Consider the following 27,196-nt stretch of genomic DNA (forward strand, 5'->3'; position numbering starts at 1 on the left):
ATCTGGTTCGTGCTAGGAAATCACTACCTGGGTTTTCTGAGTCCATCTCATGTTTTATGAGAACCATAGGTACCTCCAATTATGAACCCACTCTTCTGATAAGCATCTCTTGTAACCTCGGTGATTATTCCTTCATGCCCTCTGACTTCTTAGGTCAGTGACTTAACCATAGTCCATCTTACTATGCAAGAAGCACTCTAATTACTTGGTAGAGACTTTTGGAATAAAATGTGTGAAAAGAGAATGGACTCCTCTCTCTACAAAGTGAGAATGATAATATCACTGACCTCATGGGGTATGCAGTATAACTTATATGTGCAAAGATCGTCAAACTGCGTCTGCCACACCGTTAAGTTTTTACCAGTGTTATTACTTTTGGAAAATACTAGGGGTTCAGTACTCATTCATGGTTACTGTTGCTTATTCAGAATTTGCTTCAAAAACCAGATCAGTAGCTTGCCTTGTGTTCTAACATTTTCGAGTATTGTGATGGGTTTCCAACCAACATCGTTTCATTTGAGCCATACCCTCACACTGCCATTTGATTGACTTTCAGGCCATTAAGAAATTAATTTTTTTGTGTGAGCTTGTTTTCATTGTGAGAAGATTTCTAGATATTTTTGTTGTCATTATTTGTAATAGTTTATATTTTGTGTGTCTTGAGACAAAGTCTCATTTTATACTTTGGGCTGGCCTTAAGATTGTGTGCTGGGATTGAAGTTGTGCACACCCACCATGTCTACTTAGAATACAGGATTTAAATAGACAGCATTGCTTTTGAGAAGAGCAGAAATGGCACCTAAGGACAGTGTCCGTCGGAACCACCAGAGCTGTCAATTGTCTCTCAGCAATTAGTGACTTTGTGAATCAACTGGGCTCAGCATGGCAATCTAATCAGATATCCAGATTATGACTTGCCAAATTTGTGTCCCCAGAAAACTGGTTACCAACTATGTGAGTGTATTGTTTCAACATTACAATCCCACCACTCAGGAGGGTGAAGTGGAAGATCGGGAGTTCTCGGTCACTCTAGGCTACATAGTGAGACCTTGTCTCAAACAAACATAATATCTAACATAGATAACATTACGGCTGGGCATTAATGTTGTTGTGTAGGTCTAGAATAATATTTCTTGAGTAAGTGACTGTAGGTAAAAGCAAAGCTAAACAACAACGAAAACCAGGGCCCTCATCACTCATTTATATTTTGGAGCAGGAACAGAAATTTCTACAGACATTTGACTTGACTACTCCACAGTATGAGTATCGAGTGACCTCTACATTGTGAGAGCATCCTTAGGTTTCCTGAGAAGACACTAACCTTCCTTGAATGGTACGCAGGCTCATGGAATGTCTGTCATTACCTGCATCCTTCCAAGTCTATATCCAATCATCTGCTTTAAGCTAGGGCCTGTGGATTTCTTCTTCTTACAAAACCCTCCGGAGAGAACTATATCCAAAAAGTGTTTGAGTGACGTTGGCGTCTTCAGTCCTCACAGCTGGTGCTCTTCATTTATTAGGAAGAACTTCAGGGAATATGTGAACACTGTAATATTAGCAAGTGCATGTGGTGTTATGCCTGATTGCCTGTTTTTCTTGAGACACAGTTTAATAATTTTGTTAAGATTACTGAAGAGCTTTAACATGGGCAGGTCTTTAAGGTGGTTCAGGCCAATCCAAAGTTAGATTGTTAGAGCTACCACTTACTAACTGAGTGACCTTACTTATTTTCAGAAGCCTTAAGCTCTGGATTTGTAAATAGTATTAACAAGAGTCCCTACTTCTGCAGCTTTTTAATCAGATTGAATGCCACTGACCTTTATCAAGGGTTGATACAAAGTCCAACCACATGGGGAAGTGATGACAACATCTGTAATCATATATTGTCCTCTTTAGGGATTTCTATTGGAGAAATCTTAGCAGGTAAGGACTCAGAGAACATACCAGAGTGTCTCACAGAGACAGGGTGTCTCAGAAAGGATGTAGGCCCTGAGAAGTTCAGCACTGTATGATGATCAGCTTCAGCATCTCAAAATCTTCACCTGTCCCTTGTGTGATAATGTTGTCAGGTATGTTTTCTCCTTGCTGCTGTGTCTTTTTGTTTATTTAATCTTGATGTAATTTGTGATCTTTTGTGGAACACCTTGAATCCACTGAAGAATAAATTCATTTCATACATAAACAGAAGAACAAATCCATACAGTACGGATTAGTGTCCTGTTGCCTATTATGGTACTTGGTCTGTTTTACGGATGCTCTCCCCGTTGTTTAAATGAGTTTAGATCCTCTATTGTTGAGAAGATGTGAGCGAGTAGGGTGGGGATTTTCATGTGCCATAAATAGATAATGAAGCAATCAAGACATTTTGAAGAAGCCTGATGGTGATCTCAACACAAACAAAATTGCAGTCAAAAATACACTAAACAAAGAGAAAGAAATTACTTTAGAACCTGTCCTGTTTATATCCTAGGAAGCATTTCTTGGAGGGCTAACATATGCATAAAACTCTTCTGTAGTTTAAATCTGAGTTTTCAGAAAGGGTGGAGGGTCCTCAAATTCCCTGAAGCAAAATTCCAGCTGTGAGGAGTCTTTCAACAGATCCTTTCTCCTTCTTATGTTCACCCACTGGCCTTTTAAACACAACTGTGAGTCTTCATAAGTTGTAAGAATTCTACAGAAATTCCCTATGAAAATCAGAACCACAGTAGTTGGTCCTGAATCATAAAGGATCTGCTAAAGGTAGCCAGGATTTTTTTCTTTCCTCATAATCTGGTGATGGCAGAAACATTTAATATCTCTATGCTTCCTATGGCCATCAACCCGATCTGCAATACTCTCAGAGCAGAGGAATCCTGGAACAGACTGAGCCGTGATAAAATGCCTAGCAATAACAATAGGAACAGCTTCCATCTGTGTTGTCCTTCACAGTTTGTGATGTGTTTTCATAAATATTATTTTGCACGATCCTAATAAAAATCCCGATTTCAAAGCCTACACTCTATTGCTGGTTTATAAAGTTGTTGGGGATGAAATATTTTCTCTCAAAATCTTAAAAGTTGAAAGCTAACTGCCAGTACTTCAGAATTTGACATTGTTTAGAGATATGTCTTTAGAGGTAGTTGAGTTCAAATGAGGTCATTCAGGTGGACCCCAATCTAACAACTAGCACTCTTACAGAAGAAGAGTTAAACAGGGGCACAGGAAAACAACTGTAGGACTATGAAGGAAAACTAGAATGATCAAAGATGGTCAGAATACCAGAAGCTAAGAGAGACAATGGTACCCTGAGAGGCCATCTTGACTGTGTACCTATGAGAACTATGAGACAGTATGTCTCTACTCTCTACCCTACAGTGTGGTATATTATTAAATCAGTCCTAGGAAACTAATACAAAAGACCTTTGTGGTCTGGTACTCCTTCCTCTGGCATCTTCTCTTATTCCTCCTTCCAAGGGACTACACACTCCAGCCAAAAAGTACACAGGAGATTGTCTACTAAGAGTTTCTTGTTAGCTGTTGGGGTATAAAGAAATACAAAGGAGAGGCTTCTGTGACAATGTTCTTTGCACATTTCTGAGTCCAAAGGAGTCAAATGTTTTCACAAGATACCTAAGGCCTCTAGGTAGCCTTCACTAATGCCGCTTTCAAGATTTTTTATTTGGTTCCTAGAAGAAAAAAAGGTTGAAATAAAGTGGGATTTAATGTCTTTAGATCTATGTTTTTAGGACATATGTCTTGTTCCTTTCATTTTGTAAAGGAGAGGGGAAGTGAGAGAGAGGGAGATGGAGATAGGAGCATTTGGACACACATGTACTACATGTGGAGATCAGAAGAGAGTCGCTGGGAGCCACCTCTCCTGTGACTGTGTGGTTTCCTGTGACAGAATTCAAGTCTCCAGGCTTGCCTGAAAAGCACATTTACCTGCTCAACTATCACTATGTCTTGAATTGTCTTTAAAAATACCCTGAAGGATTATAGGCTCTAAGGGTTGATAGCTCCTTCCCCAATCAAATCTTATGGGTGATGAGAACAGGTGATGCTGGATAAGCACTCAGCACATGGCTGCTGTGATGTTTCCCCTGCCTTTATTTGTGTGTGTGTTTGTTTTCTTTTTTAAGTACTGTACCCCCTATAGGACTAGAAGCTAAAGGTTCTGTGCTATACTTCCCGCACAGCAGAGGTCTGTGATCTCCCTTGGTTTTGGCAGATGTTATTATCACCTGACATAAAGAATGTGGAATGCTGGTTCTCAGGCCTTAGGGGTCAAGCTCCTTCTCCTATTCAAATTCTGATTCCTTTCTTTGGTGAATTGTCTTTCATATCATACAGAGACCATTATTATAAGAAAAAGATCAAGCAGTTAATAAAGGAATCAATTGAAGAGCATCCTGTTTAACCTGTGGCTATAGGACTGAATTAAACTCTCAGAATTCTGCAAATAGCAGAAACTCTAAGGATCCTCTATCAGGTCACATTTGAGTCTGAATCTCCTTCAGCAATTCATGAGGCCAAGGACACATGATGTTCAAGCTTTTGTGTAATCTACACTTGTTTTCTGTCTCAGAAAACCAGAGACTAAATTTTGAAGTAAAGCATTCTTTGAAATTAGACAGATTAGCTATATGTATTTGAACAAGTTGTTTATTCTCTTAAAAGTGCAGCATTCTATTCTCTACATTAGCAATATCTTTAGGTGGCTGTAGTTAGATAATGGACAATAAAATAGTGTCCAGGGTGAATGAGGCATATCAGTTTTCAACAGAGACAGCTATAACATCATACCGAGGCACAGGTCCAATACCTCTATGACTGAATGCAATGGACTCGCCTCTTGGTGACCACAAAGCCAAAGTAAGCACAACCAGTAAGTAAGAATAGAGAAACTAGTGTTACCTGCAATAGGTGTGAGCTGTTTCCAAGGAAACCTAAGCATGTCCTTATATGAAAGTACTTTAGCAGTCTATTTCTGAGAATGTTCAGTTGAGGACATGGTTCAAGAAGAAAGATGATAGATGCATTTCAGGGCATGGAACACAGGGTAAAGTTAAGTGCTGAACCGGGTTGCCTCTGAACATGCTCAGTCTGTACCATGACGCTTTAACTGAAGAAAATAAAAGACACGTTGAAGTTTGTTAATGGGTGGAGATTGTCCAGGGTCTTCTGGAAAGGGCAGGATCCCTGTATTCATAAACTCATGCTAGCTGTGGTTGCCTGAGCAAGTTCCACAAAAGATCAAGTTAGCCAACATTCTAGCATGGAAGAGAAAAGAATTCATGAACCCCCCGCCCCCTCAGCTGAGGAGCTGTTGATAGTTGATGACTTCTGAAAGAGAGAGAGTCAGGTTTGTTTGTTTGTTTGTTTTTATGGGAGTACCCCTGGTACATGGACCACACTTCAATATATGGCTCTACAACCATGACACACTCCAGTACACAGGCAGCACAAAGTGGACTTGATGGGTTATTTAAAAACAGTTGAAAATAAAATAAAAACTATTAATAAATGAAGATAGAATTGGGATGTGTAGGTGGGGTTAGATCTTGAAGCAGTTGGGGGGAGAGTTGAAGGTAAATATTATCAAAATACATTTATGAAAATCTCAAGGAATTAGTAAATATTTTAAAAGTGAACAGAAATGAACAAGCAAAAAACCTAACCAAACAAAATATAAGTGTTTGTCTATAGAGATGCCTACCTAGCTTAGTGGTTAATATCTCATGCCTAAAATCCACTACCATGTCTGCTTGAATCCCTTAACAGCAAGGTGATATAGCCAGCCATTTCCCTAACATACAGAATGGAGTTGCTTCAGGAAACCTAAAATTTTGTTCTGAAATGTGACCAAATAAAACCCAAAGCTTGTATCCCACATGAAATTGGATGCAGGATTTCCCTTTGTATCCTGTGAATATGTTTTATTACCATTAGTTAATAAAGAAGCTATTTTGGCCTATGGCAGGGCAGAATAGAGCTAGGCGGGAAAATTAAATCAAATGCAGGAAGAAAGAGGCGGAGTCAGGTAGACGCTATGTAACTGCCGAAGGAGAAAGATGCTAGAAACTCTGGTAAGCCACACCCTTATGGCAATACACAGATTAATAGAACTGGGTTAATTTAAGAGATAAGAGCTAGGAGGGAATACACCTAAGCCATTGGCCAAGGTGTGTTGTAATTAACACAGAACAGTCTTCATTTACATGAAATGCTCACAGCTGTTAACAAATATAAAGTCTCTGAAAACGGATTATTGCAGTTTTGTCAGCTAAATGAAACCACAAGCAAACAGTGTTTTCTGCTTTTATAAGCAAAGGCCTGAGGACTGTTCTTCCTTAGTGAACATGAATGGTTTTAGAAGTCTTTGCTCTTAGAAGTAGGTGGAACGTTAAACAGCTGTATTGGCTTCCCTCCTAACCAACCCAGCTTATCAGTCCAGTCATTGCACCATGATTCTTAGACCCAAAGTAAACATACTCCATAAGCATAAAGGTATTTCCCCAAACACTGAATTCCTCTGAGCAGTGACAATGAAGTAAGCAATCACAATCAGCTCAGAAGGACAGCGGACAGATGAACACTTCAAGGAGGAATCTGGCAAGAGTTGAGGAGTTACAGCCTTGTTCTTGGCACTATTCTCTCTAAATGAACAGATTAAAAGCAACTTAGGAGTGAACTTTCAGAAGATCTAAAATGTCTGCTCTTTCGCTGTGTGAGGGTTCAGATTCAAGAGGACTTGAAAATCCACTCATATCATCTTACCCAGCTGTTACATACTTTGAAAAGCAATGATTTCAAAACAATAGTCAAAATACCCTTGGTGAATGACTATTAAAAATTCATTTCCCTTCATTTGAGCTATGGGATGGAAGGTCCAAACAAAACCATCTTCTCTGCTCTTAAAGTGCTTTTCCCAAGAGAAGCCTAAATTACCCCTGTTGGATTTGCATCAGCAACTCAAGGTACGGCTTGGTGTTGTCTGTTCCCTGCTTGGGAGGCAGGTCAAGGAGAGAAAACTGCAGTGGTGACCACAGCAGCACTGCACAGACAGTTTATGTGCAACACTGTACACAGTTAGCAACTTTCAGCATGTTTCACGCAGTAGAGTGATGGTCAAGGCATTGTTGCTAAGAACATGGTCAGTATGCCTGAATGTAGCTGATGGTTTCTTGTGTTTCCATACTGAAAACTATCCAGGAAGAATAAATGTCATAAATGGAAAAAAAGGAGGATGGAAAGATGAAGGAAGACACACACAGAAATATCGTTTCTGGGATCACATAGACACCCTTGGCCATTAAGTGTTGGAGTCATGGACATGGTGAGCCATAGGCAAATGTACCAGGCATGTTTGCTGCTACTTGGGGTCGCCTAACAATGCCATCTGCGAGCTGCTTGGGCATGAGTGGAACTGGGGTCTCCAGGTTCTCCTGACTTTGGTGCTGTTCTCCTGTGGCCACAGTGACCATGAGAATGAAGGAAATAAAGCACACAGCCAATAACTATAAGAAACTCTCCACACCTCTGCACTCACTCCTTCTATGAGATCAGGGGTATAACTGACCTTTCCTAGTCAATATTATCCTTCCTCCCACACAGGAAGTCAGACTTCCTGTAAAATAACTAAACCTAGACACAACTGTAAGTCCATATGAAAACCAGAATGACCCATGTCTCAGACACAAGACAAGTCACTCTCGAGAAAGGATTCTGTAGATCAAGAGTATGGTTACAAAGAGGAAAATAGGGCAATATTTTATTAATAATTGGCTAAATCTATTTATTGTTATAAGAATATATCCTTCACAGTGCAAAAGAACTCCCTATAAATCTGTTTCTTTTCTTTTTCTGGTATGTTTTGATTGTGAGCCTAGTCATTTTTCCAGTCCTCATTCTTCTCTCTCTCTCTCTCTCTCTCTCTCTCTCTCTCTCTCTCTCTCTCTCTCTCTCTCTCCTCACTGTGTAATTAGGTTGGCCTTGAACTCACAATCCTCTTGCCTCACCCTCCTGAGTACTGGATTAGAGTCCTGCATCAGCATGCTGAGGCACCACTGTAGTTTTAAATAGCAGTTTTCTGTAGGCATCTAAGGCACAGCTTAGTTATGGAAGCATGATGGACATGCAGTCGTTCTAGAACTGCTGCAGCCGAGAGTGAAAAGGTTCGTCCTTTTCCTGACCCCACTGGACAGTTCAGTGTTTGTTTGGTCCACCAGTGTCCTGCTTTGCAAAGATAAAACATATCATAAAATGATCACTTAAAGACAGACTCCATTTAATTAGTTTCTATGGCATTCATCCCTTTTAGAGAGGAAGGTAGTGAAGTCTTCCACAGACATCGATATTTTTCCCAGATAGAATGTGGTTTAGGTGAGGCTCAAATTACAAATCAAAGGAAAGTCTTGTAGCAGGCTTTCTCTATACAAGATTGGAAACATAAATTACCCTGCATTAGGTCAGTCTCTGGATAGCAAAAGTGAGAAATCAGCTTTGATTGTGTGAAAGAACAATACAGCATTGCTGAAGTTGGCCACTATAATTCTAATCCTCATTATGATATTCACCTTTGATAACACCATTGACATCTTGATATAACCATCAATCACCTTGTAAAACTCAACAACAAAAGATGTATTTTCCCATATTTCTGGTGATGTAGTTTTACATTTTGGCGGACAATTCCCAGAAATTCCTAGAGCACCCCATGGCAAAACTCTCTTTTACTCAAAAGTGGTGCTCACACTGTGAACCAGTGTTCACAAACCTGGAGGCCTCACTGGATAAACCGATGGCTAGGAATTTAACTCTTTATGGTTATGATAATGTTGGGTTTTGTTAGCATCAACTCCCGCCCCCATTTTTTAAAATTCTCTACATAATTCAGGACATCTGTAATTTGTTGCAAAAGAATAGAATGTAATACGACCAGAGGGAATTGGTAGAATTTGAAGGCAGGCCATATATTGTTGGTTGTCAAGGCTAAGAGATATGTATGTGGGGGATTATTATATTCTCTCCATTTTGTGTAGCATTGAGCTTTCTTCTACTTACTTCTTTCTTCATTTAAAAATATTCTAAGTTTCATCTTATTGTTTTCATACATGAGCTCATCATCACTCCTACCCTTTCCTCCTCCAAGTTCTCCTATCTCCAACTCCTCCCTCCCAAATCAGGATCTCCTTCTTCAAAGATGATGATAGAAAGTCAAAAGTTGTGGGTTGACAGGGTAGCTGAGTGGGCAGAGTGCTTGCCTAGCATGCACGAATGCTGAGAATGATTCCCTAAAACTGCATATACTGAATGTGGCAATCCACACGTGAAATTCCAGCACTTGAGAGGTAGAGAAGGGGGATCAGAAATTTAAGGTCCTCCTTGGCTACGTGGTGATTTCAAGGTCAGCACGGGACACATGAGATCCTGTCAGAAAGAAAATCAAAAGTTGCCAGTGCTGTAAGAACTAGCAGCCTCAGCTAATAACAACTAGTCATGCTCAGGCAAGCAACACTAATTAAATTCAGTGAGACATAAGAAAAGACATGAATGTAGGGGGGACCTCGGTTGGTGGGCAGGGAGAAAAGATAAGAGATAATAATGGGAAGATTATCATCAAAGTTCACTTAATATGTGCATGAAAATTGTGAGAGAATAAATAAATATTAAAGAAAAATAATCACAACCCTCTAATATTCATGACGTACCTTGGCCCATTGCGATAAGCATATAGAAACTAAAATAACCCACTCTCTTCTGCATGTGTTTAACAATCAGAGGAAAAGAGATAAGGAAAAAATTCCCATTTGTCCTCAAAGTTCTATTTAGAATCATAGAGGTGTGAAGAGGGATTTGCCTTACATTGATAATTGGGAGTACAGTGACCCTTTCACACAGCAGAGCGACTTATAAAAATGGTCCTTTGTGACCTGCAGCTCATCTTTGAAGGTCACTGAGCCCTAAGACCATCTGAAGCCTCAAATAAAATCTTGAGAATAGAAATAATCAGATAGCTATATCTAAAATGTGTCATTGAGAATTTTAATCATGAGAGGGCAAAATACGGGTGTTTTACCTTATGTCCTTTTGGGTTTCTCCATGGCCCTGTAGAAGCCCCACTCAACAGAGTTTGCTGACATGCACTGGCTGTAGCAAGCAGTCTGCAAATGAGCACTGTCAGGAAGCTGCTTTCCCAGAAATGTGCACACCTAATCACTCTCAATAACACATACCAAAATCCATCAGAGGGCAAATCGTCTGTCACAATCTATCACATGACCCTTCATTAATTAGCTGAAAGTTTTATATCAGGGAGGAGGGGAAGCAAAGGAGAATGTCACTGTGGACGCTGGCCTAAAGACATGCGGAGCCCTGCAGAGTTTCCCTTGGAAATGTAGGCCTGAACTAGGGAAGTGGATGGGGTTTAGAACTCAGACAGCAATGCTTCTCTTATCTCAACAGGCTGGGTGACCTTGCGGAGGGCACGGCCCCCACCAGGAACCGGTCAGTTTCTTTAGCAGTCCCAGGCTTGTCAGTTCTGGGGAGGGGGGCTCTTCAACAACACAGAAATCCTATGCTTCTCCCTTTGGACTTCCTACAAGTGGTAAGAAAGTGATCTTAATATTTTTCAAATAAAAAATATTTTAAAAGAAAAATTACTGGGGACAAAATGATAAACATTTAATAGCTGACACATAAACATCTGTCCTGAAGGGTGCCCTACCAAATGGATTACAATAGTTTAATGTCTTGACAATTATTTGTTTAAGCAATCAATTTAGAGAAGCAATGTCAGACAGGGAGGGCCAATAGCCACACACTATGCAAATGCAACCATGGATTTGGCACTTGGGTCATGTGAGAGATTTCTGCTAATCATGTCTCCTCACAGACACAAGTCCCCTTACAGTGCAGCTGGTAATCCTGGTGCCTTTCATCTGTGAGCCTCTTCACTCTTTCCTCCCAAGCATCACCCTTCACTCTCAAGTGTGGGTAAGAACTAGTCTGCATCACTCTATTTACTTGCATGGCCTGTCATTGTGAGGTCCTGCTTGGTCCTCCTGGCTGTCAGAATACTTATATGTTTTACGTCTCTAATGCACAGCCTAGTTTCAGACATAGATGATAACTCATATTTATTTAAAACCGCATGACACTAATCTTTTAGGATTTTATATCCCTCTATTTCAAAAAATGTCTTTCCTCTTATCAAACTCTATGTAGATAGTCTCTGATTTAAAATCACTCAACTTGAAACCTCGCAGTTTTATTACAGCACAGATGTAATATTCATCCAGTAAAAAACCCACTCTGATGTCTACATTTTGATAGTTTTTTCTTAGTAATGTGTAATGTGGTACCATGTTGTAATGCCTAACTGAAAATTTAAAGTAGCCTAGGTCAAGGTATGATTTCTGATATTTTAAATATACCGAATGATTTTATTTATTTAAGAGATTATGTTTATTTGTGTATAATGGGGGAGAAGGCATCATATGTGCTGCCCTACATTGGTGCTGGGAACCAAACTCAGAGCCTCTGGAAGAACAGACAGGTTCTTAGCCACTCTCCATCTCTCCAGTCTCGAATAAACTGTAGACTTATAATTTTTCACCTTATAATGCATTTATCAGGCTGTCACCCTAACCCCCACTTAAGTCAAGAGACACCTTCCTTTACATCACCCCAGAGAATAAAGGAGATTGGCAAGCACTCAGAATTATGAGATAATATATAAGGGGGAGAAAATATTGTCTCTCTACTGTGTTAGAAAAGTCATTCTATTTGAATTTCTGCAGGATTGCTTATGATGCAAAAACTGATTTGAGTATCTAATTAGAAAAATTAAATGCTACCTAAAGGAAAAGATCATGGTATTAAACTTTCACATTTGTAAATGCCTATAAAACAGAAAACATGGCTTCTGTTTCCCATCGCCACCTTCACCCTTCTCTGGAGAGGACCTGTGAGGCACACAGGGTGATTGCTGTCATGCTCGGTAAAGGTTAAGTTTTGATGACTGGAAAATACTCTTTCTCTACAGGAAATGAGCACTTGGAGATTCTCTTGTGAAACACAGCATCAGCCTGTGTCCTGTTGGGGTTTCAGAACGTGAAAGAGTCTGCTGATCGCAGCACTCCCTGCGGTCTCTGACCGAGCACGGTGAACAGTTTCTCAGTCCTTTACTGGGCTCTGTGAGCTCTCTGGCCAGACCTGCCTCCACTCCCATCTCCGCGTTAAATGGATAAAGCTGCAGTTATGAGAGTTAAATGTCACTGTTCTAACTAATATTGTCTTGAGTACTATGGAATACAACTTGGAAAAGTAGAAATGGTTATTTGGTGGTTGTCGAAACTGTGAGACAGGTAAGATAAACACAGTAAAATTAAAATAACATATGTCTAAATAATTGAAGTTTAAACTGACAGAGTCACGACAGTCCTCAGAGTGAGCTATCCAAACTGAATTGTTTACTTAATCAGCTTTGGGTTTTATTCTTTGATTTACATCCTTCCTCTATCTGGAATGTTCTTGTCTCCAACCTCCCTTCCTTCTAATCTTATGTTCTTTACCTATATTATATAAATTTTCCATTTCCTCAAGGCCTGTGGCAAGCATGGTTGATATTATTTTAGAATTGTACAGCTGCAGTAAACTTACTTCTTCCCATAACCCTAATAAGAAATTAACATAGTAAAAATGGCAATCTTACCAAAAGCAATCTACAGACTCAGTGCAATGCCCCTCAAAATCCCAGCAAAGTTTTTCAAAGACCGCAAAAGAACAGTACTCAGCTTCATATGAAAAAAGCAAAAAACCCAGGATAGCCAAAACAATCCTGTACAGTAAAAGAACTTCTGAAGGCATCACAATACCTGACTTCAAATTCTACTCTAGAGCCATTGTACTGAAAACAGGCTGGTATTGGCATAAGAACAGACAGGAGGACCAATAGAACCGAATAGAAGACCCCGATATTAATCCGCACTCCTTCGAACACCTGATTTTTGACAAAGAAGCAAAAAATATCAAATGGAAAAAAGAAAGCATATTTAACAAATGGTGTTGCCACAACTGGATATCAACATGTAGAAGAATGAAATAGACCCATATCTATCACCATTCACAAAACTGAAGTCCAAATGGATCAAAGACTTCAACATAAAGCCATCCACACTGAACCTTATAAAAGAGAAAGTGGGTAGTACATTTGAACGCATTGGCACAGGTGACCACTTCCTAAATATAACCCCAGCAGCACAGACACTGAGAGGAACAATTAATTAAAAAGACCAAAAGCTTCTATAAAGTGTAGGACATGTTCAACAGGACAAAATGACAGCCTACAGAATGGGAAAAGATCTTCACTAACCCCACGTCCGACAGAGGTCTGTTCTCCAAAATATACAAAGAACTCAAGAAATTGGTCATCAAAAGAACACATAATCTAATTTAAAAAAAATAGAGTGCAGACCTAAACAGAGAACTCTCAACAGAGGAATGTAAAATGGCTGAAAGACACTTAAAGATATGTTCAACATCCTTAGTCATCAGAGAAATGCGAATCAAAACAACTCTGAGATTCCATCTTACACCTGCAAGAATGACCAAGATCAAAAACACTGATGACAACTTATGCTGGAGAGGTTGTGGGGAAAGGGGAACACTTCTGCATTGCTGGTGGGAATGCAAGCTGGTACAACCCCTTTGGATGTCAGTGTGGCGATTTCTCAGAAAATTAGGAAACAACCTTCCTTAAGACCTAGTAATTCTACTTTTGGCTGTATATACAAAGGATGCTCAAGGACATGGACATGTGCTCAGCTATGTTCATAACAACATTGTTTGTCATTGCCAGAACCTGGAAATAACCTAAATGTCCCTTGACCAAAGAATGGATAAGGCAAGTGTGGTACATGTACACAATGGAGTACTACACAGAAAAACAAAACAAAAACAAAAACACCTGACATCTTGAATTTTGCAGGAAAATGGATAAAGCTAAAAACCATTATTTTGAGTGAGGTAACCCAGACACAGAAAGACAATTATCACATGTACTCACTCATAGGTGATTTTTAAACATAAAGCAAAGAAAACCAACCTACAAACCACATGTCCCAGAGAATATAGACAATGAGGATACTAAGAGAGAATTAAATAGATCTAATCTACATGGGAAGTAGAAAAAGACAAGATCTCCTGAGTAAATTGGGATGATTTCTGACTGGTTCAACTTCTGTGGTCCTATGTACCTCACCTTTGAACCCTGGGCAAGAACATTTTTGAGTTCCTGAAGGAGAACAACTTCCAGCCTTACCCCCTACCACAAGTCTGGCAACATGACCTACCAGCTCTGCCATGCCCTTCAATTTCTACATGAGAACCAGCTGACACACATGGACTTGAAGCCAGAGAACATCTTGTTTGTGAATTCTGAGTTTGAAGCCCTTGCAAAGAGCACAAGAGCTGTGAGGAGAAGTCAGTAAAGAACACCAGCATCTGAGTGGCAGACATTGGCAGTGCCACATTTGACTGTGAAAAGCACACCCCCATTGTGGATACCCATCGCTATTCCCTACGGAGGTGATCCTTGAGCTGGGTTGGGCACAGCCCTGTGATGTCTGGCTGCATTCTCTTCGAGTACCTACCAAGGCCAAGGCCTTACACTGTTCCAGACCCATGAAACCAGAGAGCGCTTGGTTATGATGAAGATCCTAGGGCCCATCCCATCACACATGATCCACCGTACCAGGAAGCAGAACTATTTCTACAAAGGGGGCCTGGTTTGGGATGAGAACAGCTCTAGTGGGTGGTGGGGATGTGAAGGAGAACTGCAAACCTCAGAAAAGTTACATGATCCAGGACTCCCTAAAGCATGTGCAGCTGTTTGACCTGATGAGGAGGATGTTAGAATTCGACCATGCTTAGTGCATCCCTTCTTTGCTGACCTGACCCCTGAGGAGCTGTTCTCCACAGCAGCTGTAACCCCATCAGATGGCAAGTGAAGACCAGCAAACAAGGAGTTGGAGAGCTGGACTGGGCTGCTGACCCCTTTTCTCCAGCCTCTTCCACTGGAGTCTGAGCTGGAGGCACTGATGAACAGTGCAATGTGAAGGAAGACAAGGAGCTTGCAAGGGATGGGGGAGGTGTGGTGCCCAGCTGCCAGAAAGCACAGATTGGACCCAAGTTATTTATATGTTGTAAAGTTATAATAAAGTGTTTTCTTACTGTTTGTAAAAAAAAAAGAAGAAATTTGACTTATATTTCTATTTGCTCATTTATTTACTCATTAAAAACACTTTAGAGAGACCTATGAACACTACCAATTCTTACTAGTTTCTTTGCAGTTTCATATAAATTTACTGTAATCTCTTTTGCAAGAAAGAAAATCTTTTCAAGGCAATTTTTGTGTCTGATTGATTTTTGCATTCCACAAAAAAATGTTTTTGGTATAATTATTGTTAGTTGTCTGCCTGACTTCAGTTTCCCTTTTTTCTTTTTTACTGATGGAATTTCAGTTTGGAATAGGCACTGTTTCCCTATGCAGATCTTTAACATATGAAGCACACATTAATGAATTTTAAAGGAGAAGTGAATAAACTGGGAGCATGGGGACCTTGGGGAATGGTTGAAGGTGGAAAAGGAGAGGCAGGGAGGGGAGCAGAGAAAAACGTAGAGCTCAATAAAAAATCAATAAAAAAGAAAGGAGAAGTGGCAAAATCATAATAGTGGGGACTTCAGTACCCCACTCTCAACAACAGGAAGCTTATTCAGATAGAAAGTTGAGAAGGAAACTTTGGACTTAATGGATACTTAACAAAATGAACCTAACAGAGATTGTGAGAACCTTCTATTCAATACCACAGATACCCATTCTTCTGGAGAACCACCTTCAGCTTTCATCATGTTTTAAGACAGAGTGTGCTTAACAAATTTAAATCTTAGCAAGTTCCTGATTTAACCACAATGGCATTAAACTAGAAATTGATCATAAGAGGAAAATTTACAGATTTGTATACAGCATGCTCCAAATAACCAACGAGTCAAAGAAATAATGAAACTAGAAACTATCTTTATATGTGCAAAACTGAAAGCATAATGACTCAAATAGAAGAAGAAGAACAAGTAGTTTTAAGAGCTTAAGAGACAAATTTATACTAACAGAAATCCCACTAAGGGAAAAAAACTTTCAAACCCATATTATACCTAAAAAAAAAAAACTATCAAGAGAAACACTAATTAAATCCAAATTAAAAGAAATAAAGTAATGACAGTCATAATAGAAATGAGTCAAACAGTTTCTGGAAAAATTATAAGAAACGATTAAGAAAAAGATCAATAGAAGAAAGAATTGTTCTTTTTTTTTTTTAAACAAATGTTTGTCTAGACTTAGTCTTCCATATCTATGTTGTAGTTGAATAGCTTGGTATTCTTGTGAGACTCCTAACAGTGGGAGCAAGGTTGTCATTGATTCTTCTGCCTGCTCTTAGGACCCCTTTCCTCCTAAATGGTTAACCTTGTGCAGCCCTGATATGAGGGTCTGTGCCTAGTGTTATTGTAGCTTGTTCAGTTGACATTTCTGGGAATCCTGTTCCTTATTGAAGAAAAATGGAGGAGGAGTGGATTTGGGAAAGAGGAGAAGCGGGGGGAAAGGACTGGGAGGAGTGGAGGGATGGAAAACTGCACTTGGGATGCAATATATGAGAAAAGAATATATAAATAAATAGACAGATAGAAAGCTCCAATAGAAATGTTATGCATATTGCTAAACCCCATGTGTAGACTATTATTATTCAAATTCAAAGTTAATTGAAACCCAACAATTAGAAAAGAAAAAATTAGAACAAACATACAAATAAATAAAATCAGAAATAAAAAGGAGACATTGCAACAGATGCTACAAAAATATAGAAGACCTCATTAGTAATTATAGGACCACAATTACTAATGAGAGAGAGTGCCAGGGAAAACAACAAAATTCATAGAAATGCACAGCCACCCAGGACTCATTAAGTCAGAAGCAGAAAGCCAGAGTGGACCTGGAACCATGAAGAGATCTAAACAACAACAATGATAATAATAGTAACAAACACTTCCAAAGATAAAACTAGTATCGGATAGCTTCATGACTGAATTCTACCCAATACTTAAAGTATTAATAGCAATCCTTCTTACTCATTTCCAAAAAAGAACTAAAGAGATTATTACAAAAGACATTTTTTATGAGTCTAGGGTCATTCTATAACAAAACTAGACAATGACAATCTCAAAAAGGAAAGCCAATGTCTCAAATACTGGATACAAATGACCAAATGGAAAGAAATGGGTTAGAAAACCCAGTAATGTTCAAAAACCAATAGGATCCAGAGCTGTGAACACATACATTGCAATCCCTATCACAATTCCCATGTCACCTTCACAGAGATAAAAATAGAAATCCTAAAATTGAAGTGGAACCACCAACACAAATAGCCACAAAAATGCAGACAGAAAAAAATTGAAGTTTTACTGATTATAATTAAACTGAAAAGCTTCAGCAATTAAAACAACTATGCATGATTTTGATGAAGGTGCTGAGTGGAGAAAGGATCATCTCTTCCAGGAGTGGTTCTACGAAAACTAGACATCTATATATATATGGTGAAATTTGGCTCATAGTGTACTCTAAGCACTGAACTGGGTTCTCTAGAAGATCAGTAAGCACATTTAGCCACTGAGCCATCTCTCCCACCTTTGATCACGATTTTTAAAGAACAACCATTTTAAAAAATCGACAATGGAGATTATGTTAAACTGAAAATATTTTGCACAGTAAAGAAGATAAACAAATGTAGAGCTGCCTTATCGATTGGGAGGAAACCTGTGAGAATCACGGTCTATCAGAAGAGCGAAGGTTCTGTCCTGCCTGCTCCCACAGCAATTCAGTCCCAAAGAAACACACATAGGCCTACATTAATTATAAACTGGTTGCCCTATTAACTCAGGCTTCTTAATAACTAATTCTTACATCTTAAATCAACCCATAATTATTTTCTGTTTTAGCCACGTGACTTGGTACCTTTTATCAGTGGGGCATTCTCATCTTGCTTCCTTTTGGTCTGGGTGATGACTGCAGACTGAGCCTTTCCTCTTCCCAGAATTCTCCTGTTCTAGTCTCCCACCTATACTTCCTGCCTAGCTATTGGCCAATCAGCATTTTATTAAACAATACAAGTGACAAATCTTTACAGGGCACAAGACCATTGACACTGAGAAAGGGATTTATAGGTGAGAGGGGGAGTTCACAGGGGTGGGTGGGAGAGAGCAAAAACACTTTAACCCATGACCTGTAGTGAACTTCACAAAAAAACTAATCTCTTTATCTCCTGTGTATGTTCTAAGAAGCCAGCCCACCTGAAACCAAATCTTCACAAAGACCTATCATTGTACCAAGGGCAGATCCAGAATTCAGAACCTCTGCAACAATCAGGCCCAAATAGCCAGGATTTAATTATTTAAACTGAGAACTTGCTTGTCTGTGCTTCCAGAGGAAGCCAATGTGATGTCTGCTTTGCTTCCCTTCTGTTTCCTAGTCCATGCTCCCCAAGCAGACATACTTCATCAGCAAAGGGGACAAAGCTGGACTGTGAGCTCCATTTTTACATTTTCCTTGCCTTCTTTTACTTGTGATAAGTATATGAGCACTCATATATATGGTCTTCATGAGACATATTGGGGTCTTGTAACTCATGTCCTCAAACACTCATTTCCTTTGTGTGTCTAAAATAAAGGTAACCATTTTCCAAATACAGGAATAATATGCTCATTGAAGAGTCTTCAAAAATAAATGCTATCTATAAAAAATACAAAGACTAAAAGTCATCCATTCAATATACTCATTCCACTGCATTTTTCTAGTAACTTTATCTATAAAATATATTTTTAAATTGTATCACTTTATTATGAATAATTTATTGATGTACAGTACCAGGTAATATGTATAGCCAATTATAGCTCTTACAGCATATACATTTGTCATCTCAAAAAAGAGCTTAACGTGAGGGAATTTTATGAAAACATGGAATGGATATGTGAACAAAACAGCAATGAATCAGGTATAGCAACATTACAACTGATAAAAATTCAAATAAATGCATTCTCAATTTTTTCCCAAAGTTCACTTACTTAGCATTGGCAAGTTCCTCAAGAAGAAATAAAATTAGAGATGCATTGTTAGCGTGTCCTATGGGGGAGCATTCAGGGCATGAGACTCACCCTTGCGCTGTCAGGAACACAATCTCGAGAGATCTGATTTGAGTTAATCTTTGAGGAAGATTGTTCAGTGTCACCAACAGTCTCATTAGAACTGGGACAGGGATCCAACATAATCTCTACGCTTAGTATTTGATTCTTTTCTGAACATGACCTGCCCTATAATTTAATAAATCATTTAGAAGAAAGAAACCATTAGAGCTCTTTATATGACTCAGTGAAAGTCATTTTGATTCAATGTTGCTTTCATAACATTATCTGACAAGCCTGTGGGATAATTATGCTTTATGGTTATAGAAGTTAACAAAGCTTCAACCTGAAATGGCTTAAATTAGGAATATATAAAACCCAGAGTGAAGGCACTGACCAGCAGAGGAGAATGTCTGTGATGGAAATGCCTGGCTGTACAAAAGAGCTACATCAAAGGATGAACATGTAGATTTATCCCATGTTTAATGTGATGCTTTCAGATGATGAATCTAATCACCCTGAAGCCTTGTTTAATGTGAGACCTTAAAAATCTTGAATGGAGAGTCTGGGATAAATTGCTTCAATTCTTGAATTAACATAATTATTTAGTCCATTTAGTTCAAGGGGTAATTACTGTTAATCATTGTTCTGGTTAGTTTTTATTCTCAACTTGATACAAGCTAGAATCCATATGGGCAGAGGAAACCTCAGTTGAAGAACTGCCTGGATTAGATTGGCCTGTTGGCATTTCTGTAGATCATAATTTATGCAGGAGAGCCCAGCCCACTGAGGGCAGTGCAATCCCTAGGCAAGTGGGTCAAGTCTGAATAAAACAGCAAGCCAGAAGCAAAGTATGCAGCCCTCTTCCATGGCTTCTACTTCCATTCCTGACTTGCCTTCCCTCACGATGGATAGTAGCCTGGAATTGTGAGCCAAACAAACCCTTTCCTCCAAAGCTGCTTTTGGTCATGGTGTCTGTCACAGCAGCAGAAAGAAAACCAGGGTAGCCACTCATTTTGTGTGCAATGGTAACCAGCATTCACATGCTTCAGTGCATGTGTACTTTGGGGAATCGGGGTGTGTGTGGAGGTTAGGGTACAGCTCTGGCTTCTTTTTCCATTTTCCACTGTGTACCTACGCCTGGATGTCCAAGTGACACCTTCAGCCTAGGGTACTGTAAACTGAACACTTCAGCTCTCTCCAAAGCCACTCTTTACCTTTCAGCCTGCATCAAAAGCATCATCGATACAACATGCCCTTCTCAAGTCCTCTGATGAATCCTGATTTTCTAACTCCTCATTTTCAAAGCTGTCATTCCACATATTAATGTTCCGTTATGGGTTGACTACGCAGGTCTCCTCTAAGGGCATATGTGTTGAAGACTTGGTCTTTACATTTATTGAGAGGTGCTCTTGAAAGGATGCTAATTTTATCAACAGGTTAATCCATGCATGGCTTTGTAGGTGAATAAGCCTTCTACCCAGAGTACTGCATTCCTAAAGTTATAAGATGGAAACCAAATGGTGCCTTCCCATCTGACTCCTGTCAAAATAGTTTAAGAGCTCACAGTAATACAATCCAAAATATAATAAAAGGGTCAGTACAAACCAAGTGCCTACACCAATGTCTGGCACTCTAAACAGCTGGTCTTTACTCCCAATGATTCTTGGTGGTTCCCCTGTTGCTGGTGTTGGCTTCTGAAGCATTGTCACCTGAGAGCACTCTTCAAGAACACCCAAGAGCATTGTTTATACTGAGGAAAGGAAACTAGGTGGCCGCGAAGACTAAGTCTGTAGCACATCACTCTGCAACTCACCAGAAGACATGTTTATATCCGGAAAGAATGCTGTGCTTCATGTCATTCAGACCAAGAATAAAGTCTAAGCTCAGAGGGTAAAGGCACGAATGCTTTAACAATCGCTTTCATAGTCTTCTTTGGAAGTATACAATTTAGATTATGTTTAAATCTGGAATATTTTATTTTTAATTTTTTTACACAACAACTGAGATCTACTAATATTTACCAACATTTAAGCCACACCTTTAAAAATACATCTGTGATTTAAAATTCACAGAACATGATGGAATGCAAACTTTCATATTCTTTCTTAAAGTTCCCACATTGAGCTCCACTGGCAAGCTTTACATCCAGAGGTTTAAAAAGAAAAGACAGTTTCAAAAAGGAACAGAGAGAATGTAAAAAAAAGAGAGAGAGAAAACAGATGCAGAAAAGGTGAGTTAGTGAAGAGCAGAACCTTATTCTCTTCTGTATGAGCACACTGTCTCAGTGCCCTGGCGTGTGGCTGATTTTGGTTGTAAGTGTGAGTCACTGCCACAGTTGACCTGTAAATTTGTGCAACACTTTACACCCTTTATCCATTTGTAGCATTCATGGAAAATTTGTCTCAAAAGTGGCAAAGTTGTGGGGTAAAAGAAACCAGTGCTGGGATGATTAACTACCTTTAGACGGTACCACCAGCTGATCAGGAACAAAGGTTGTATAAGAAACAAACTCCCAAAGTGCTCTGCCCTTGAGCTTTTCTATTGTGCCTGCTGTGCGGCAGCCAGACAGATTATCTAATATAAACTTTCCGAGATGTCACCCAGAGCACTACCATACTTCATGCCCAAATTAATACTTATATCAAAATAATAGGTCCTGGAGGACTGGGCATCAAAATTCTGTCTTATGCTAATATTTAAATTTTACTCGCTTTCCACAAATTAAACCATACAGTTCAGTATAGTGGAGAAGTGGTTCAGGAACAATGTATGAGATGTAACAACTGAGTTCTAGTATTCATTGCAGAAACTCTAATAATTGAGTAATTTATATTAGGAGACAGCCTTTCTCAATCTTATGGAAGCATTTTCTCAACTGAGGCTTTGTCCTCTAGGATAACTCTACCTCGTGCCATGTTGACATTAAATAAGCCAGCACACACATCTAAACAGGGTCCAGCTCCAGAGAAAAGCAGAGCCCAGTCCTCTGAGGCTAGAGGCTTCAGTGCCTGCCTTCCATCAGCCATGTCTAGCTGAGCAGGGAAAGGACAGCAGTCTGCTTCCATTTCCAGGCTTAACCCCTGAACCCTGTGCTCCCTTGGGTGCTATAGCTGCTTACTCAGTGATTTCTAAAGAAGTATTAACATCTCAATTGACTCCCTTACTTTTTTACTTTATTTTTCAAGAACACATATGAAATTATGGAGGGAAAAGCAAAGTAAAATCCTTCCCCTGACCCCAATGTCTACTCAAGGATTGTCACCCAACACACACACACACACACACACACACACACACACACCTGACCATTTGAATTCTCCTCTTCTCTTCCTTCCCTTACCCACACCCAATTACCTTGTCATTCAAAAGCTTCGCTAGTTAAATTTGAATGTTTGCTCCCCATTTCCCTATCCTTAGTTGGGGATCCAGCATAGTTTACATGGAATACTACTTCAGCTGCCTTCATCCAAACTAGACAGCCTCTAACCGTACCTCTGTATTGATGTCTACATTAGACCTGGGTGGATCATTTTTTTGCTCAAAATCCTTTCTTGATCATGCCAAAGTTTTCCAAGCAAATGCCCTCTGAGCCTTCCCGTCTCACACCCTCACACCACCAGCTGTAATGCTCGAAGGCATCTATAGTGGTTTAAGGAAAAATGTCCCCATAGGTGCCTATGAAACACTTGGTTTCCAGGTGGTGGTGCTGTTTGGAAATGTTTAGGAGGTGCAGCCTCACCTTCGGTTTGTTCTATCCACTTCAAGTGTGCTGCTAAAGATGTAAGGTCTCAGCTTCCTGCTCCCTCACCCTCACCACCAGGGTGCAAGCACGTAGTAGATTTGCTGAAGGAGGCAGGAACAGGAAGATGATGAGTTTGAGGCCAGTCAAGAGCCTACTTTTAAGACAGATGTATTTGATTATCCTGATTTAACACTTGTGAGAGAAAACAGATTTGGCAACGCTGTATATAAGACTTTTGACAATTTATGGAAAAAATCAGGAAAATAATGATGTTGATTGGTTACTCTTAGTATCTCTGATAAATTGGAAAAGGAAAAGAATGATCTGTATGATAAAATTAACCAACTTTTGGTATTTCAGAATATGGTGAAGTGATAAAACTGACCATCTCTAGATGCTTGTAAACAGTCTAAAAGTTTCTAAGTGTGCCCTGGAAGAGAGTCTTTTCTCCAGCATCTACAGAACTCCATTGTGGAAAATCAAACCTGAGTCATCATTATAAGATTGGCTGAATTACTGCAAAAAAAAAAAAATTCCAGCCTTAGGGGTTGTCAGCTGATAAAGTAAGGGCATTGATTGGTAAAGAATGGGATCTTTTAACTTGGAATGGAGATATGTGGGAGGACCCTATTGAAGTTGAGGACAAAGAGCCCTCAGAACCTCAAGTGTTTATCTAACCGGAAGAATTAGTCTTAGTGGAAACTAAACATTTAATAATGGGTCATCAAGTTACCATGTGACCTGAAGTACCATAGCATCATGAGTTTGGGTAATACTTGACCCACCAAGTAATGAAATAGGACATGCACAGCAACAGCAATCATTCACTGAATAGAAGATTATATATGTATATATAATTAATATATTAATAAATTTATATTCAACTGAGGGCACAAACAAGTTACATTAAGAATCTGCTCAAATGCATATAGTTTCTGCTCCCATGTCATCTGCTCCAGTCATGCACCTGTAGCCTCATGGGGTGTATGACATGATCAGTTGACTGAGGAAGAGAAGACTAAGGCATTCTTTATTGACGATTCTGCACACTGTGCAGGCACCACTAAGAGGTGCACAACTACAGCATTACACCACCTTTCCGGGAAAATCCTGAAAAACACAGGTAAAGAAAAATCTTCACAGTGGGCAGAACTTTGAGCAACACATGGTCATACATTTTGTTTGGAAGGAGAAATGACCAGATGTGTGACTGTTCATTGATTCCTGACTGTGTTGCATGGTCAGGGACTTAGAAAGAGCATAACTTGGAAATTTGTGAGAAAAACATCTGGGGAAGGTGTGGCTAGATCCCTCCAAATGGGAGAAAGTATGAAAGTACCTATGTCCGATGTAAATGCTCATCAAAGGATGACATCAATAGAGGAGTTCAATAATCAAGAAGATGGGGTGACCAAGTCAGCCTCTTTTCCCAGCCATCCCTGTAATTGCCCAATGGGCCCATGAACAAAGTGGCCATCATGGCAGAGATGGGGGTTATATATGAGCTTGACAATATGGACCCACACTCATCAAGGCTGGTCTGGCTACAGATCTGTCAACAGCAGAGACAAACACTGAGTTACAGGTATGGCACCATTCCCTCAGGTGACCAGATAGTCATCTGGTGGCAGGCTACCGATATCGGACAAATTCCTCCATGGAAAGGACCACCTCTTCGTCATTACTGGAGTAGATACTTATTCTGGTTGTGCATTTCCCTTTCCCTTATATAACACTTCTGCCAAAACCACCATTCATGGACTTACACAATGCCAGATTCATTGTCATGGTATTCTACACAGTGTTGCTTCTGACCTAGGAATTCATAATAAAGCCAGAGAATGTAACAGTCGGCCACAGTCATGGAGTCAACTGATCTTGCCTAGTTCCCCACCACCTTGAACAGATGGCTTGATAGAAAGATAAAATGGTCTTTTGAAGACACAGTTACAACACCAATTATGTGGCAGCAACCCGAAGGACTGTATTGCGGTTCTTCACAAAGTGAAGAATGCTTTGAATTAGTGTCCAATATATGGTACAGTTTCTCCCATAGCTGGGATCCATGGATTCAGCAACCAAAGGGTGGAAAAGGGAATGGTTACATTCACTATCACCCCTAGTGATCCACTAGGAACCTTTTTTACTTCCTGTTCTGCTGACCTTGAAGTTTGGGTTCCAGAATGAGGAGCATTCCTGGCAGGAGACACAAGAGACAGCTCATTGAATTGGAAGCTCAGACTTCCTCCTGGTCACTTTGGGCTTCTGATGCCCTTATGTCAATAGTCTAAGAAAGGAATGAGAGTGTAGGGAAATGTGATTGATTCAGATTACCAAAGGGAAACTATGTCTGCAGTGCAGGAGATTCTTTAGGGCATCTCTTGATGCTCCTGTGTCCTATAATTAAAGTAAATGGGAACCTACAACAGCCTAATCCAGGCAGAATGATAAAGGGCACAGACCCTTCAGGAATGAAGGTATGGCTCACTCCTCCAGAAAAAGAGTCAAGATCTGCTGAGGATGGAGGAAATACAGAATGGGTAGTAAAGGAAGGTAGTTATAAACACCACCTGTGGTAGTTTGAATGTAACTGGACCCCATAACCTTATAGGGAGTGACACTATTAGAGATGTGCCTTTGTTTGGTAGGTGTGGCATTGCTGGAGGAAGTGTGTCACCATGGGAGCAGACTTTGAGGTTCCCTATGTTTAAGATACCATCCAGTGTCTCAGTCAATTTCCTGTTCCCTACAATCCAAGATGTAGCTAGGACCACTTATGCCTGCATGATACTCCCCACCATGATGATAATGGACTGAACCCCTGAAACTGTAAGTGAGTCACCACAATTAAATGTTTTCATTTGTAAGAGTTGTCATGTTCATAGTGTCTCTCTTCACAGCAATAAAAACTCTAACTAAGACACGAGCTAAGGCTATGTGACCAAAAGCAAATATGAAGATTATGAATGTTTCTTTTATAGTTTGTTAAGAATGTGTTTGTACAGATATTTGTTTTCTTTCCTTAATTTCTTTATCATGTAATGCAATATCAATTAAGAGATTTTATCAGTGATTTTTTAATTTTAGTTTGCAATGCTAAAAGAATGTCCTTGTACTGGATAGTTTTATGTAAACTTGACATAAGCTAAAGTCATCTGAGAGGAGGGAACCTCAAATAAAAATATGTCTCCATAAGATTGGGCTGTAGACAAGCCAATAGGACATTTTCTTACTTCGTAATTGATGAGGGAGGCATCAGTCAATTGGGGGTGGTGCCATTTTTGAACTGCTGGTCCTGGTTCTATAAGAAAGCAGGTTGAACAAGCAATGAAGAACAAACTGATAAGAAGCATCCCTCCATGGCCGCTGCATCAGCTCCTGCTATCAGATTCCTTCCCTGCTTAATGTTTAAGTTCCTGTCCTGACTTTCTTCAATGATGAACAATGATATGGAAGTAAACCCCACGCCCCACTTTAAAAAAATTCCCTTTCCTCTCCAATTTTCTTTTGGTCATTGTGTTTCCTTATAACAATACTAACTAACTAAATCAGTCCCTTAAGGGACATTTTCACCTAATCTAAAATTTGTAACGTGTCTGGGGTTGTACAAGCGATGGTTATATCACATTAGGTGTAATTATTATGTGGTTATTGTTTTGATTTGGAAATTAAGCATGATATAAGAAGATACAATTGTGTGTCCCGCTGACAAAGGGTGCGGGTGATTTGCGATGGCTATTCTTGGTCATTAACTTGACTACATCTGGAATTGACTAAAACCCCAGTGGTTGGATACACCTGTGAGGGATTATTTTCTTAATATAACCATTTAGAGTAGGAAGATCTGATTTTAATCCAGATCTTTTGAGGTGGGAAGATCCATTTTTAATCTCAGCCACACTTTCTACTGTCTGTCTATATAAGAACATGGAAAAGGGAATCTTGCTCTAGCCTGCTTGTGGGCAAGTTCATTCTTTCACTAAAAATAGAGCCTGCTTCTTCTTGATTCTTCTGTATACTGGAGATTAGCTGAGGTGTGTGTTCATTCTATAAGTTCTCTTCTCTTAGAGAACACAGACTAGTATACCAACTTTAAATTATCCATTACTTGGATTATTTGAAAAAAATAAAATTATTGAGTAACTGACAAGACTTGGAAATTTGACAGCAGCAAATAATAGGTAGCACAGCTAGTAAGGGCATTGAAGTCGGTGTTTCACACCCACTTTGGGTGGCAAAGGGAAG

At 39.6% G+C, this 27,196-nt stretch overlaps 1 protein-coding gene and 1 pseudogene across 1 annotated transcript in view; one reads left to right on the plus strand and one right to left on the minus strand.

Moving 5' to 3' along the window:
• Positions 1-27,196, minus strand: part of Kiaa1217 (KIAA1217 ortholog) — a 789,026-nt gene that overhangs the window by 683,934 nt on the left and 77,896 nt on the right. The gene's annotated exons all lie outside the window — the stretch shown is intronic.
• Positions 14,199-14,913, plus strand: LOC130886102 (dual specificity protein kinase CLK3-like; annotated as a pseudogene).

This window comes from Chionomys nivalis, chromosome 13 (assembly GCF_950005125.1).
Source record: "Chionomys nivalis chromosome 13, mChiNiv1.1, whole genome shotgun sequence".
NCBI lineage: Eukaryota > Metazoa > Chordata > Mammalia > Rodentia > Cricetidae > Chionomys > Chionomys nivalis.